A 12,588-nucleotide genomic window follows, 5' to 3' on the forward strand; every position below is an offset into this window, starting at 1 on the left:
CTGAGTGAGCCTTAAAGTGCAAGGATCTTTGACAGGTTTCATCAGTCTGACTAAATGTAAAATCATCAGCATTTTATTTATGATGATCAACAACAACAAAAAACAGTTGTTATTCTTAATCCTTTCAGACAGCCTAATTTTCTTCAGTGTGTATTTAGCATGAAACAGATTGTGGACAGGAAGAATCCAAAGCAAGGAAGAGCACTGTTTTAGACGTATAAAATAAAAGTAAAGCAAAATACTGTATTGTCACGTTACAACTTTTGTAAATGTATACACCACACGCATTTGGGTCATAGTCGTGCACTAATTTAAAGAAGACTGCACTGCATATTTAAACAGTGCACACTCCAAAACTTATATCTTTCACGAGGCAGCGGCTTTATTCAGCATCTATAAAGCGTCTGTTAACATGTGTACCCCATGAGAGAAGGGCGGGACAACCATCAAGGATTCGACGTTACAAAAGCAAAAAACCTGTCAGTCTGCAACTTTCAATACACGAGTTTGACGCCCAGTTTCAGATTAACAGACATCAGAAGCCAAATGAAACTAGTTTCCTTCTGAAATGAATCATTATCGAGCATTCTGAACATGTGCAGTTTGATCCCACTCCGATCTTCTTCTCTCCGTGGCACTACAAAGCACGGCACACAGTCCTCTTACTGGTGCTACACCTGCCTGCAGGGAGAAGACTGCAGCACACCTCTTATGGGCTCACTAGTGCCATGTTTTAGTCACATAGTGTTCTCGTGTATATCGGGTGACGGACGACCTGTGGGCTGCATTGGGAGGAGGTGGGGGTTGGGGGGAGCAGAGTGACCTTGAAGAGTTTTCGTTGCCAAACTGTGGAATTCTTTTCAATGGGAATGAAAACCGGAGATCGGAAGGGGATGTACACCAAGCCTGAAATCTTATTTCTAGTAACGGCAGGACTTCCCTCCATCCTCCCCTCCACACACACACACGTGCATATTTTCATCTCCCACACAGCTAAGTTATTCGCGAGTGGAAAAGGAATCTGGTATTTACAGTAACAGCCAGATTATAATTACACCGTGAGCAGTCTCAAGGCTGCGGAGAGGAGGCTGCCAGGCTTACATCCACTGTGTGGCCTGAAGAACACAAGCAGATAGTCAGTTTTGTTGATGTGATAAACTAATCGCCAGGGCCGTCTAAAGATTAGAGTGCAAATCCTCACATAAAAACCACAGCAATGCTGTAATAAGACGTGGAAGAACGCCTTTAATGCACGCTCCTGAGAGGACAGGATTAAGAAAAGGGAAACTTGAAAATACAGCAAAGCCACATTTAAGGTTCAGAACACACACACACACACACACACACACACACACACACACACACACACACACACACACACACACACACACACGTATCAGGCATCTGCAGGATGAGTCTAAGAACATGTCTTTATTTTATGTAGGAGATGTTTGATTAACTAATGTGACTGGGTTGATTCACAACCACCGTTTGTTTTTTAAATCTATACATTTTAGCTGCACAGAGGAAGATTTAAGATTTAAAGTGAATGCAGTACAACTGTGAAGAAGGACAAATTAAACCAGAATCCTCTTTAGAATGGAGTTTTTAAAAGATGGAACTAGAATGACAAAATCTAATGAAAAATATTAACTAATTTTTGCCTTTTTGTGTATATATATATATATACCTGCTTCCTTTATTTTGTTTTGGGGGCTTTTGTTGACTTTTTTGTCCTTTACGGGTTGAATACAAATTCTGACAAATACAAGGAATCGCAATTAAAACATTTCATTGAATAAGATACTGAAATTGGGCACAAAACATCAGCAGGAGCCTTTACAGCTCCACTCTTTTTATTATTTGATGTGTCTGGGAAAGTTTTAGAAAATTAAAACAAAAAAAAACCTTCATTTTTGCTGGTGATGACAAAAGTCTCAACTTCTCTTCACTGACTGCGTGAAAAAGCCTGGCTTCTTCCTATCAGAGCCACATTAAACTAATGGCAACCCAAAAGGTTAAGTGGTATGATTTTTCTCCTAATTCAACTTTTTTTATTTTATGTAATCTATACCAACCTCTGTGCTGTGAGCCAATACAGTCCGCAACCAAAGACCAAACCTTTTCAGAAAAATGTCAGTCTTACCTCTTAAAATTCCCTAACAACTGAGCAAACTACATTTACTGTAATGTGACAGTAAATGTTACACATGTCTCTCTTCAACTCTGCTCACACTGCACGCCTCATAATTGCAAAAGCATATTTTATGGTTGAGAGCAATACAATGAGATATTTTATGCTTACACATCTCCTACACAGTAAATTTAAGCTTAATTGAACCTTTTGCCTTTATTGGCAGAAAGTCTGTCGCAGCAGTTTTACCCATGTCAGTCAAACCATGAACTCTCTGAGATCGGTAAAGTTGGTCGGTTAGAGCACAATCAGAATTGACTGTTGAACCGAGCAGAGATGCACCTGTTACACTGGGAACGATCCGGTCAGTTTCACTCCTCCCTTCCGCGCTGCGGTCACTCTCTGCTCATCTCAGTGGAAAAGAAATCACATCTTACTTTTCTCCATTTCACGAACCTGTCACGGGAACATATCAGCTGCTGTGTCTGCCGCTTTACTTCTTTGGGTTAAACGTCAAAGTCGCCGCAAACACTCAATAAACGAAAGCGTAAAAGTGAAACTATAAACTACGCGGCACGTGCACCTCGGCTCTTATTCCTCCGCGTTATTCCTCCACGAACTTTTTCCTTGATGGTGTGTCAATAATATTTCCACTCAGTCCCTCTCCAGCCCACCAAATCCTACGTTTAAGGTTTGTCCCATTCGGAGACGTCACTGGACACGCCTTCTCGGAGCTTAGCGCGCAATAGGAGGAGGCTCGGAAACTGAGCTGTGTTCCAACACGGAGAATTAAGCCCCCGAGTGCGTGTGTGTCCGCACACGTTACTCCTCAGGAGCTGTTTGTCGTGTAATAAAAGAGACCACCTCGGTGCTGTGATGGAGTCCAGACTTTATCTCTGTGATTTCCGCGCAATCTTCACCTGTTCTGAGTTCATGATTGCAAAAAAGGAGCACAGCAAAAGCATGAGTCCACCAAGGCCCACAGAACACCAGCTGTGCGCCAGTGATGCTCATGTTGAACTGCCAGATATCGTAAAAAGAAGGTAAAGAGCATGACAGGAATAAATCTCCACAGAGCAACCTAGACACGCACGCACAAAGCAGTTTCAGTAAAATGCAACTGAAATTTATAACATCAAAGGTTTTTTTTTTTATTAAAATCATGAATCATTAAGTATAAACTTGATTTATACAATCAAGTAAATTTCATTTAAGCAGATTCTATTCAAGTTAACGTTTTAGCACTTACAATATAATCATATGAAAACTTACATGTAATTAATTCTTTAGAACTGAAGAAGCCTCTTGCATGAGAGGTGAAACTTCTTCAACAAACTTAGAGAAGTCCAGTCACCTTCTTTTTAAAGCTCCTAGGTCTGCCGTGACCTGGATGACTGAGAAGCTACACAGACCTACATGTGACTACAGTCCCACTAAGAAGCTTCTGATATTTGTTTCTTAAGAGTCTCTTAAGATTGAACCCTCTGTGATCGCTCATTTTCATTCACGTTTAGTAAAAAACTTACAAGTCGCTCCACATTTTTTGGGGATGTTTAATGGTTGAAGCTAACTCACACACCACCCATTAAGCCTCTGTATTACTGTTTTGTGCAAAATACCCACCTCTATTGTTTATTTTGGCAGCATTGTACCATCACCTCACAGAAAGAATGTTCCGAGTTTGAAACTCCTGCTCAGCTGTGACTCTGTATGGAGTTTGGATGCTCCCCTTGAGCTGATGCTGGATTCATCCAGGTTCCCCCTGCCGGCTGCTCTAAATTGGCTGTAGGTGTTGTTGTGAGGGTATGTCCTGTATCTTCTTCTGTACACATTTATTCAGATTATTTCACAAAATAAAATCAGGAGAGTGTCCTTGTACCATGTGCAGATCTTATAAAGCATCCCATCCAATTTCTTGGAATTCCCTTTGCATTATCATGTTATTATCGTCATATTTTTTCTTTTTGTTTTCATTGTGCTAAATGTTTTACACAAGTCTGCATAACTTTGATCAACTCTAACAGCCTTTCAACAGATTTTTGTATCGTTTGAACTCTGGTCAGTTCTGAGGCTGCTCTAATGTATGTCGGTATTCATGCTATAATTACTTTCTGCTTTTGCATGCAGCCTGCAAAGTACCAGTCGTTCTTAATGGTTCACTGTTAATCTCAGAACATACTATGCAAAATAAATAGATAAATAAAAAAATGTGAACATTTTAAATGGCCTTAAGTCAGACTAGAGGCCATATGAGCTGTGAGGCAAGGTACATTTTAAACAAAGGGAAACACAGAAGATTAAAACTGTTTCTGTCTTGTAGCTTTATTATGTGAAATTAGTCGACATAGAACATTCCCCAAAGCATCACACTGCCTCCTCCGGCTTGCTTTTATCCATGTAATGTAAAAGAAAGCATGATTTATCACGTCAGGCCACCTCCTTCCATTGCATCACGGTCCAGCTCTGATACTCATGCGCTCAGTGTTTGTGCTTTTGATGGTGAACAGGGTCAGCATGGGCACCCTGACTAGTTTGAGGCTATGCAATAACATACACAACAAACTGTGATACACTTTGTGTTCTGACACCTGTCTCTCAGGATCAGCATCAACTTTTTCCACAGTTTCAGCTACAATAGCTCGTCTGTTTGACTGGACCAAACCAGTACACATAATGTCGTGCTGGATCGGTGTATTTATCACGTATTAGTACAAGCGTTGACTCCCACGTTGGCCATGGCTTGTTTTGAATGTTTTGACATTGTGATCTTTCTTTATGAGACATGTTAGACTGTTGCGTTAGTGACCATAAGGTCACTCCCTGGACTCTGGCTTCACTTTGGTGAGTTACCTCTTTTTTACCACTTGAGGCTGCCAGTGTACAGCACTGCATTTAAAACAGCTTAGCACACTAACTCATGTGAAACACGCATTCTCTGCGTGATCGTGCTTTCACAGCTTATTGTAGAAAGTGTCAGTAAAGAGTAAATTTTTCAGTCTTTTAAATTGTTGAGGGAGGCATTAATTACTCTGTCTGTAAAAGCTCTAATTTTCTAATTTTCCCTTCACATGTGCAATTAAGTACCACAATTATTTTGATTTTATTTTCTGTGCCAATATTTTTTCTGTTTGTGTAGGTGTTGCTTTTATTATAAAAGCATTGATGTGACAATATTGAAGAGTGACTTTGCAGTGATGTAAATCCAGGGAATCACTGCTCTAAAATTTGATTTCAGTTTCTCAAAAATTGCTTAGAAGTGTAAGGTCATCCTGTTTCATCTCAGCTGTGTCTCTCAGTGACCTGGTCATTTTTGAGGATTGTTTCAAAGTCTGGCCATGAGCTCCAATCAACCCGTGGCTGAGGGTCCACAGCGGGCCTGAGCGTGGAATATTTTACAGCTGATCTGAGCTAAAATGCAAAGCTTGAGAAAGTTAATAAAATGGTTTCTTAGAGAGGTCAAAGAGGTCATTCAAACTGATTTTTGTCCTTTTATGAAAAATGTATGTCCTGTCAGTGCTGCCTGGTAAAACCATAATGAGGAGTTATGCTCTGAGCCTTGAAGGCCAGTTAAACCAGAAAGTCATATTCAGCCACATTTCCTCTGAAAAACAGTTGGTGTTAATCTCTGGGTCTCTTCCACATCACGTCTTTTATTCTGTCTTCGTTCTCTCTCCCCAATGGCAGATGGCCCCGCCCCTCCCTGAGCCTGGTTCTGCCGGAGGTTTCTTCCTGTTAAAAAGGAGTTTTTCGTCCCCACTGTTGCCAAGTGCTTGCTCATAGGGGGTCATATGATTGTTGGGTTTTTCTCTGTATGTATTATTGTAGGGTCTACCTTACAATATAAAGCGCCTTGAGAGGCGACTCTTGTTGTGATTTGGCGCTGTATAAATAAAATTGAACTGAACTGAGTTGATGATTCAGTCACTGTTTTGTGCTTCTTTTCACTGACTGTGGCTTGAGTTAAGGAGGCATATTGTGCAATACCCTTTGACTAAATACCGTCCACTTTGTTCCTCTTTTATAGAGTTGTTTTAACCCATTGTCTCCACGAATTACAATTTTCATGACTGCACAGTTTTTCCAGGGAAACTATAGCTTCCAGTATGGTTGGCACCTACAATTATCCAGTTGGTTCAGTTTGTTGTCTGTTTGTTGGACAGAATTACTCAAAATTATGAAGATATTTGCTACAAACTGGCACAAGAGCGCCCTGATCCAATTTAGTGGAAACTTTGGATCTATGACTTTTATAAAGGATTCTTTACCATTATGAGACAGAGCACCACACAGGTTGGAGTGGCAAAATGTTCTCCAAAAACAAAACCAAGAAAAAAAAAACCCAAAACACATCCAGATATATTAATATGGATACAGATGTCCATATCTTAGTTTGTGTGGAAGGAATTTGCAGCCTTGACAATGGTATGCAGTCCCAGACTGCTTAGTAGTGATATACCTATACTTTTTTTGCCCCCCCACCCCCCTCTTTATACTCTTTCTTTCTTGACATGTTTAATATGCTTACTATCAGAGGAGAAAATGAACCTTGTGTAGTCTAAAAACTTTTTTATTTAATCAAACTGTAATGTTGTTGAACTCTGACGGACGTGTCTTTTAATCTTGTCAACAAATCCTTAATCATCTAAATCTGCCATTTATCATCTTGTAAAATGTTCCCTCTGCTTCTGTTGCACATCTCCCCGGACACTCTCTGCTTCACCAGCCCTGTGCAGCTGGTCCAACCCCTGCCTGCCTCCTTAAACTGGGGTGTTTAAATCTCTTTACCTCTGTTGTGAACTTCACACAAAGTTTGTGGTAACAAAATCAAACTGACGAGGATCTCGTTTGAAAAACACACACACTCACGAGAAAAAATAAAAACAGACTGCTCAAAGCAAAAGCAGAGCCCTCACAGCTGGTAGTACAAAACACAGTGACAACGTGCGTATTAGATACCCTCAGTGCCAAAAGCATAAATATGAAAAAATGTGATCACCAAGAATATCCTAACAACGGCATTGAGGTGGGTGTTACAGTAAAAAAAAAAAAAAAAAAGCAGCCAAATTTTCATCTGAAAATGTTGAATTTTAGTAAAAACAATGCTCTGTAGTTTGATACTGTCGTTACAGACTAAGCAGATGTTTAAAGCCTTTGGACGCACATTTGAAACGCACTCATTCTCCTTATCAGCTGGAAACATTAAAGCCGTAAAATGACTTTTTCAAACGGATAAAAACTATTGAACAGCAGCAATGTTGAGCCTGTTCCAAAATTTGAATGTACATGTGTTGAAGGTGCGGGTCTTGTTGAATTATTAAACATACTTTCTTTAATTTTTCGAGCCACAAAAACAACAACTTTTAATTTTGTCTGTGAAGGTTCTCAGTCATCCAGGTCATCGTAGTCAAAGGAGCTTGGAAAGAAAAGCGTCTGGACTTCTTTAAGTTGCTTGAAGACGTTTCACCTCTCATCCGAGAAGCGAGGGAGGATAAGAAGGACAGACGCAACAACATTGTCATCCCCTATGTAGCCGGTGTATCAGAGAAACTCAGGAGAGTTTTCTCCAAGCATGACATCCCAGTGTATTTCAGACCCAGCAACACGCTCAGACAGAAACTGGTTCACCCGAAAGACAAAACGCCAAAACACAAACTTAACAATGTGGTGTATGCTGTACAGTGCAGCGAGGAATGCTCAGACCTCTACATTGGAGAGACCAAACAGCCACTTCACAAGCGCATGGCACAACACAGAAGAGCCACCTCCACAGGACAAGACTCAGCAGTCCATCTGCATCTTAAGGATAAAGGACACTCTTTCGAGGATGCCAATGTTCACATTTTGGACAGAGAGGACAGATGGTTCGAAAGAGGAGTGAAAGAAGCCATCTATGTCCACGGCGGGGGTTTACGACACCAACTCTCTGCCATCTATAATCCAGTTTTGAGATCCCTTCCCAGACGCCTTAACGCCCACTCACATCCTGGGCCATCTGACCTCAGGAATTCGCATGATAAGGTGGGGCCAGGTTTCACAATGAACACACCCGAAACTCTGGCTGATTGGGACCCACACCCAGTTTCACACCTTGGCTCAGGCGATTAGAGGATCATCAGGGGGTCCTTTTGTCCCTCTGTGGGGGGAAACTCCCACTAGGTTTATATCTGGGACTCTCCACCATTTGACCTTAGAACTGAAGAAGCTTCTCGGATGAGAGGTGAAACGTCTTCAAGCAACTTAAAGAAGTCCAGACACTTTTCTTTCCAAGCTCCTTTGACAACTTTTAATTTTCTTCTGCTTGAGTATCGGCCTCGGGTAGCTCTACTTATCATTGCTCAGTCAGTTGTCTGTTTGTGCTACTTTTTTCAAGGAGCAGTGGATTATTGGTAAGGGTGACTTTATGTGTTTAGTTACTTAAGTGGAAGTACTTTGGAAAGTTTTACCTTACATACATAAAGCTGACAGTACAGCTTCTGAGGTATCTGTTTACAAAATGTTATAATCTATTCAAAGATTCTTTGCAATTTTACGTTGATAAACATTATCCTTAACACATTTGGCCCACATAAAGTACTATGGCCATCACACGGTCATTTAGAATTGTTTAAATAACTCGTGTCTTAAGTCCTTCCATCAAACAGAAAAAAAAAAAAAAACATGGTTCACTTTTACATCACAAAATGTTAGAAATATAAGCTGTTCATAACAACCTGAAAGGTTGGGAGGTTAAAATGCAAACCAATGGAAGCAGATGTAGAAGACAATAATGTCTCAGAGCACACGGTGTCTATTATTGTGCAGACATGTATAAATAAGAGCTTAATAAAGACGCTTAATTTCTTAAGAAATAAACAGGTGGAGTGATCTTTATCAAAAGTGGATGTTGCATCTGTGACTAAACCACTGTACCCAAAAAACTTTAAAAATCTACTGTGTGTGAGGCTGTGTAAGTAAAGCTTGCCCTTCACACCCGCGTGTAACAAACCATTTGTTGGGGGTTGTGGATTTGGCACCTCAGCATTGTGAAAGTGGGGAAACATGTTTCTGGCTGTGCATAAGATTCCTCCTTACAACTTAGAATCTCAGTTCTAAATGAAATTCAGATGTTTTTTTAAGTATGGCTAATGTATTATTTGACTTCTAAGGCACACACACACACACACACACACACACACACACACACACACACACACACACACACACACACACACACACACACACACACACACAAGAACAACAACAACAACAACAACAACAACACAGAGAAGAAGAAGAGGGGGTCGTTTTACTACGCATCATAAAAACACAATCATTCATCTTCCAACTGTATCTTTCTGTTCTGGCTTTAGAATCATTGGTTGTTTACTGAGCCGTACTTTGGGAGTCATACTGTTGTGATACTGGGGAGAAAAGGGTAAGGTCTGATAGACTAAACCCTTACACACATAACTTGAAAAACCTAAAGAGTGTGTGAGACTGCTAACTGTGTTGTTCAGCAATAAACTTATCTACAAATGTGTTAGTAAAGAGCGACTTGTACTTCTGTCCCATTAAGCAACGGTTTAACAAATTTCACTGCAAACTATAAAAGGAATCTGGATTTAAATAGAACATAGTAGTGATGGATTAAGTGCAGGAAACACTAGTATAAGGTGTCTATTGAACAAATCTCCTTCAGCGTTCAAAATTACCAAAGTGAGGACCACAGGCGTTTCTCTCAGTTGGTTATGTTCAGGGAAAAAGCAGCTAAATACGCTGAGACTGCTCCACATTGTTAGTGAGTTAACTCTGGATATCTGTAGGTTTAGTCAAACTTGGAGTGAACAAAAGCAGAAAAACAGTAAAAGATGCAGACGGTGAAAGTCTGGTTTATTTCATGAACACAATGAAACATTTTACAGTCCGTAGAGCAAAGTAGCATACATGATAAATAGATACACATAACACGGACAGTGAGAAGTAAAACTCGTCGACTTACCACATGTTATATTCTGTAAACTTAAAATAACCACAGAAATTAGAGTTTAGTGTTTTAAGTCATCTATTAAAAAACATGAGTCAACATTACTGAAGTGACACTTTAACAATGCTTCTTATCACCGTGTTTATGATGATAAAACATGTTCTCTCATTAGTAGTTGTCTGCGCTGACACTTGTCATGAAAATGTCCCGAGCCAGGGTTCAAGCTTCCTCTTCAATTACCATTGATCATTAATAGGGTCACAAAAGATTTGTCACATTATCCCCATAAACAAAATGCTTTTATAGAAATCATTGTGACACAAATATTTAGATTCTTGATTCACAATGTGCACGAACTCAAAATCTTTAGTTTCATATTTATAAAGTATCACAAAGAATACATTTATACCATTGTATGAGCTACACTTCTTGTAAAAACTGATTGAAAATGCGTTTGAAAAAAGCTCCTGTCAATATGAACAGTCACATAAAATTCATTCCAATTTTTTGCCTTTGCTTCAATTAAGATGTTTCTTTAAATCTACAACAGCTTCCTTTTCAAAAAGTTTACTGACATAGTAAGGAAGTAGCTAGGGACCTCAGTAAGTATGAGCAACAACAGCTTAGGGACTGTTTCTACAATAAAGAGGAATTCATCATCATCTGCAGTTCATCAAAAAAAAAAGTGCCATTAAAAACAATTCAGCAGATCCTCAAAGTATGGATACAGACTGTTTTAAGCTGTAGAGGTACGCTTCATGTACTTATCAACATGCAGTTTAGAGGCTTGCATTAGAGTGCTTTGGTGCTTGGGCCTCTTTTATTTAGCACGGTTATACCATTGTGCATTTAGCTATATAAATATGCTCAAGAGTCTATCGTATGTTTGTCATGCAATTAAAAATTCAAAAATAAAATTTTTAAATCAGTAACTTTGCAACTTTAGAGGAAATGTTTTGGGATAACAAATGTGTCACATTTTAAACAGGGTTTGAATAATCAGCGTTAACACAGAGACATTTATGCGCTGGGTATAACAGACATGCTTACCTTGTGAAAGGCCCTCGGATGTCTTGGAGCAGAGAAACACGGTGTATTGTTGCTTTTCTCTATTGTATAAGCAGCGCCCGACTGTCAGAAACGCTCTGTGCGGGTAGCAAAGTCGGATCCAACGCACATCCAGGAATCCGTGTGAAAGAAAGGTGTCGCTGCAGCTAGGCTCTCAGGATAGTGAGGCTTTTATTTATATTTGCATTCTGGTGCGTTAAAACTAGCAGCCTCTGTGTCCCGCTTGGATCCTCATTCCGAAAATTCAGACATTTAAATAAAATGGTGAATTGGCTAGTGATGAGGAGCCACTTAGATCTGTAAAATGAGGTTTGATTAAATTAAACTCTTATGAACAGCTATGAATTCTACCTCTCTGCTGATGTGTTCCAAACAAACGATGTTTTCTACATGTCCAAACTGTGTGCTAACTACCTCTCACCGCTGTGTCTGGGATCTGAAAAAATAAAAAGTTAAAACGATATACCTTGCGGCAGTTGTGAAGTGCTGAGAAACTACTGTGTGTCTGATGGGGTGTTTTTATATAGGTGGACTTGGTTTCAGTTGGCTTCTGACATGATAAGATAAGATAAAGGAAACTGTTTGTAATGGAACTACAGTAGGAATGTGTGCTGGGATGCTCTTGATAAGGGAGCCTCTTTTATTGTTTTATGACTTGTTTTGCTGACTGTTGAGGGCCTAACTGTAACCAACTCTGTCTAACTGTTGCAGAGTTAAGAATCTGTAGTTTTTAGAAGCAACACAAGAAAAGTTTATTTCTAAAGGAATACCTGTTGTTTGTGGTGCTCTATTTAAAACTATTAGCCTCTGTGTCTTTTCGGAGCGCTAAAGAAAAAAGTAGTTAAATCATCCACGTGTAATCAACAAGTCTTACTGTTGCAGTGTGTTTGTGACTAGTAGATAATTATAGGGCTGGTTGCATTAAAGGAACATTGGGGGTTGATACAGTGATAGTGTGGCTAGGTGTGAATATGTGCTTTTAGAAGTATCACAGTTTATTTCTAAAGGGATACATGTTGTTTGTGGTATTCTGTTTAAAACTATTAGCCTGTGAAACTATTAGAAAAGTGAAATCTTCCTAAACTAGTTAAATTAAATGCTGTGTGGGGATACAAGGTTTTTAGAAGTATCACTGTTTATTTCTAAAGGGATACCTGTTATTTGTGGCACTCTGTTTGAAACTATTAACCTCTGTGTGTTTCAGAGCACTAAAGAAAAAGCAAACTAGGTATATCACTACTAAGCAGTCTGGGACTGCATACCATTGTCAAGGCTGCAAATTCCTTCCACACAAACTAAGATATGGACATCTGTATCCATATTAATATATCTGGATGTGTTTTGGGTTTTTTTTTTCTTGGTTTTGTTTTTGGAGAACATTTTGCCACTCCAACCTGTGTGGTGCTCTGTCTCATAATGGTAA

General features: G+C 39.6%; 1 protein-coding gene across 1 annotated transcript in view; it reads right to left on the minus strand.

Moving 5' to 3' along the window:
- Positions 1-2,790, minus strand: part of esr2b (estrogen receptor 2b) — a 72,412-nt gene extending 69,622 nt beyond the window's left edge. The window contains exon 1 of the mRNA XM_080871822.1: positions 2,591-2,790. The gene's annotated coding sequence lies outside the window, so the exon portion shown is untranslated. The remainder of the gene's footprint in view (positions 1-2,590) is intronic.
- Positions 2,791-12,588: the final 9,798 nt, after the last annotated feature.

The sequence above is a fragment of the Rhamphochromis sp. 'chilingali' genome (genome assembly GCF_963969265.1).
Source record: "Rhamphochromis sp. 'chilingali' genome assembly, chromosome: 21".
NCBI lineage: Eukaryota > Metazoa > Chordata > Actinopteri > Cichliformes > Cichlidae > Rhamphochromis > Rhamphochromis sp. 'chilingali'.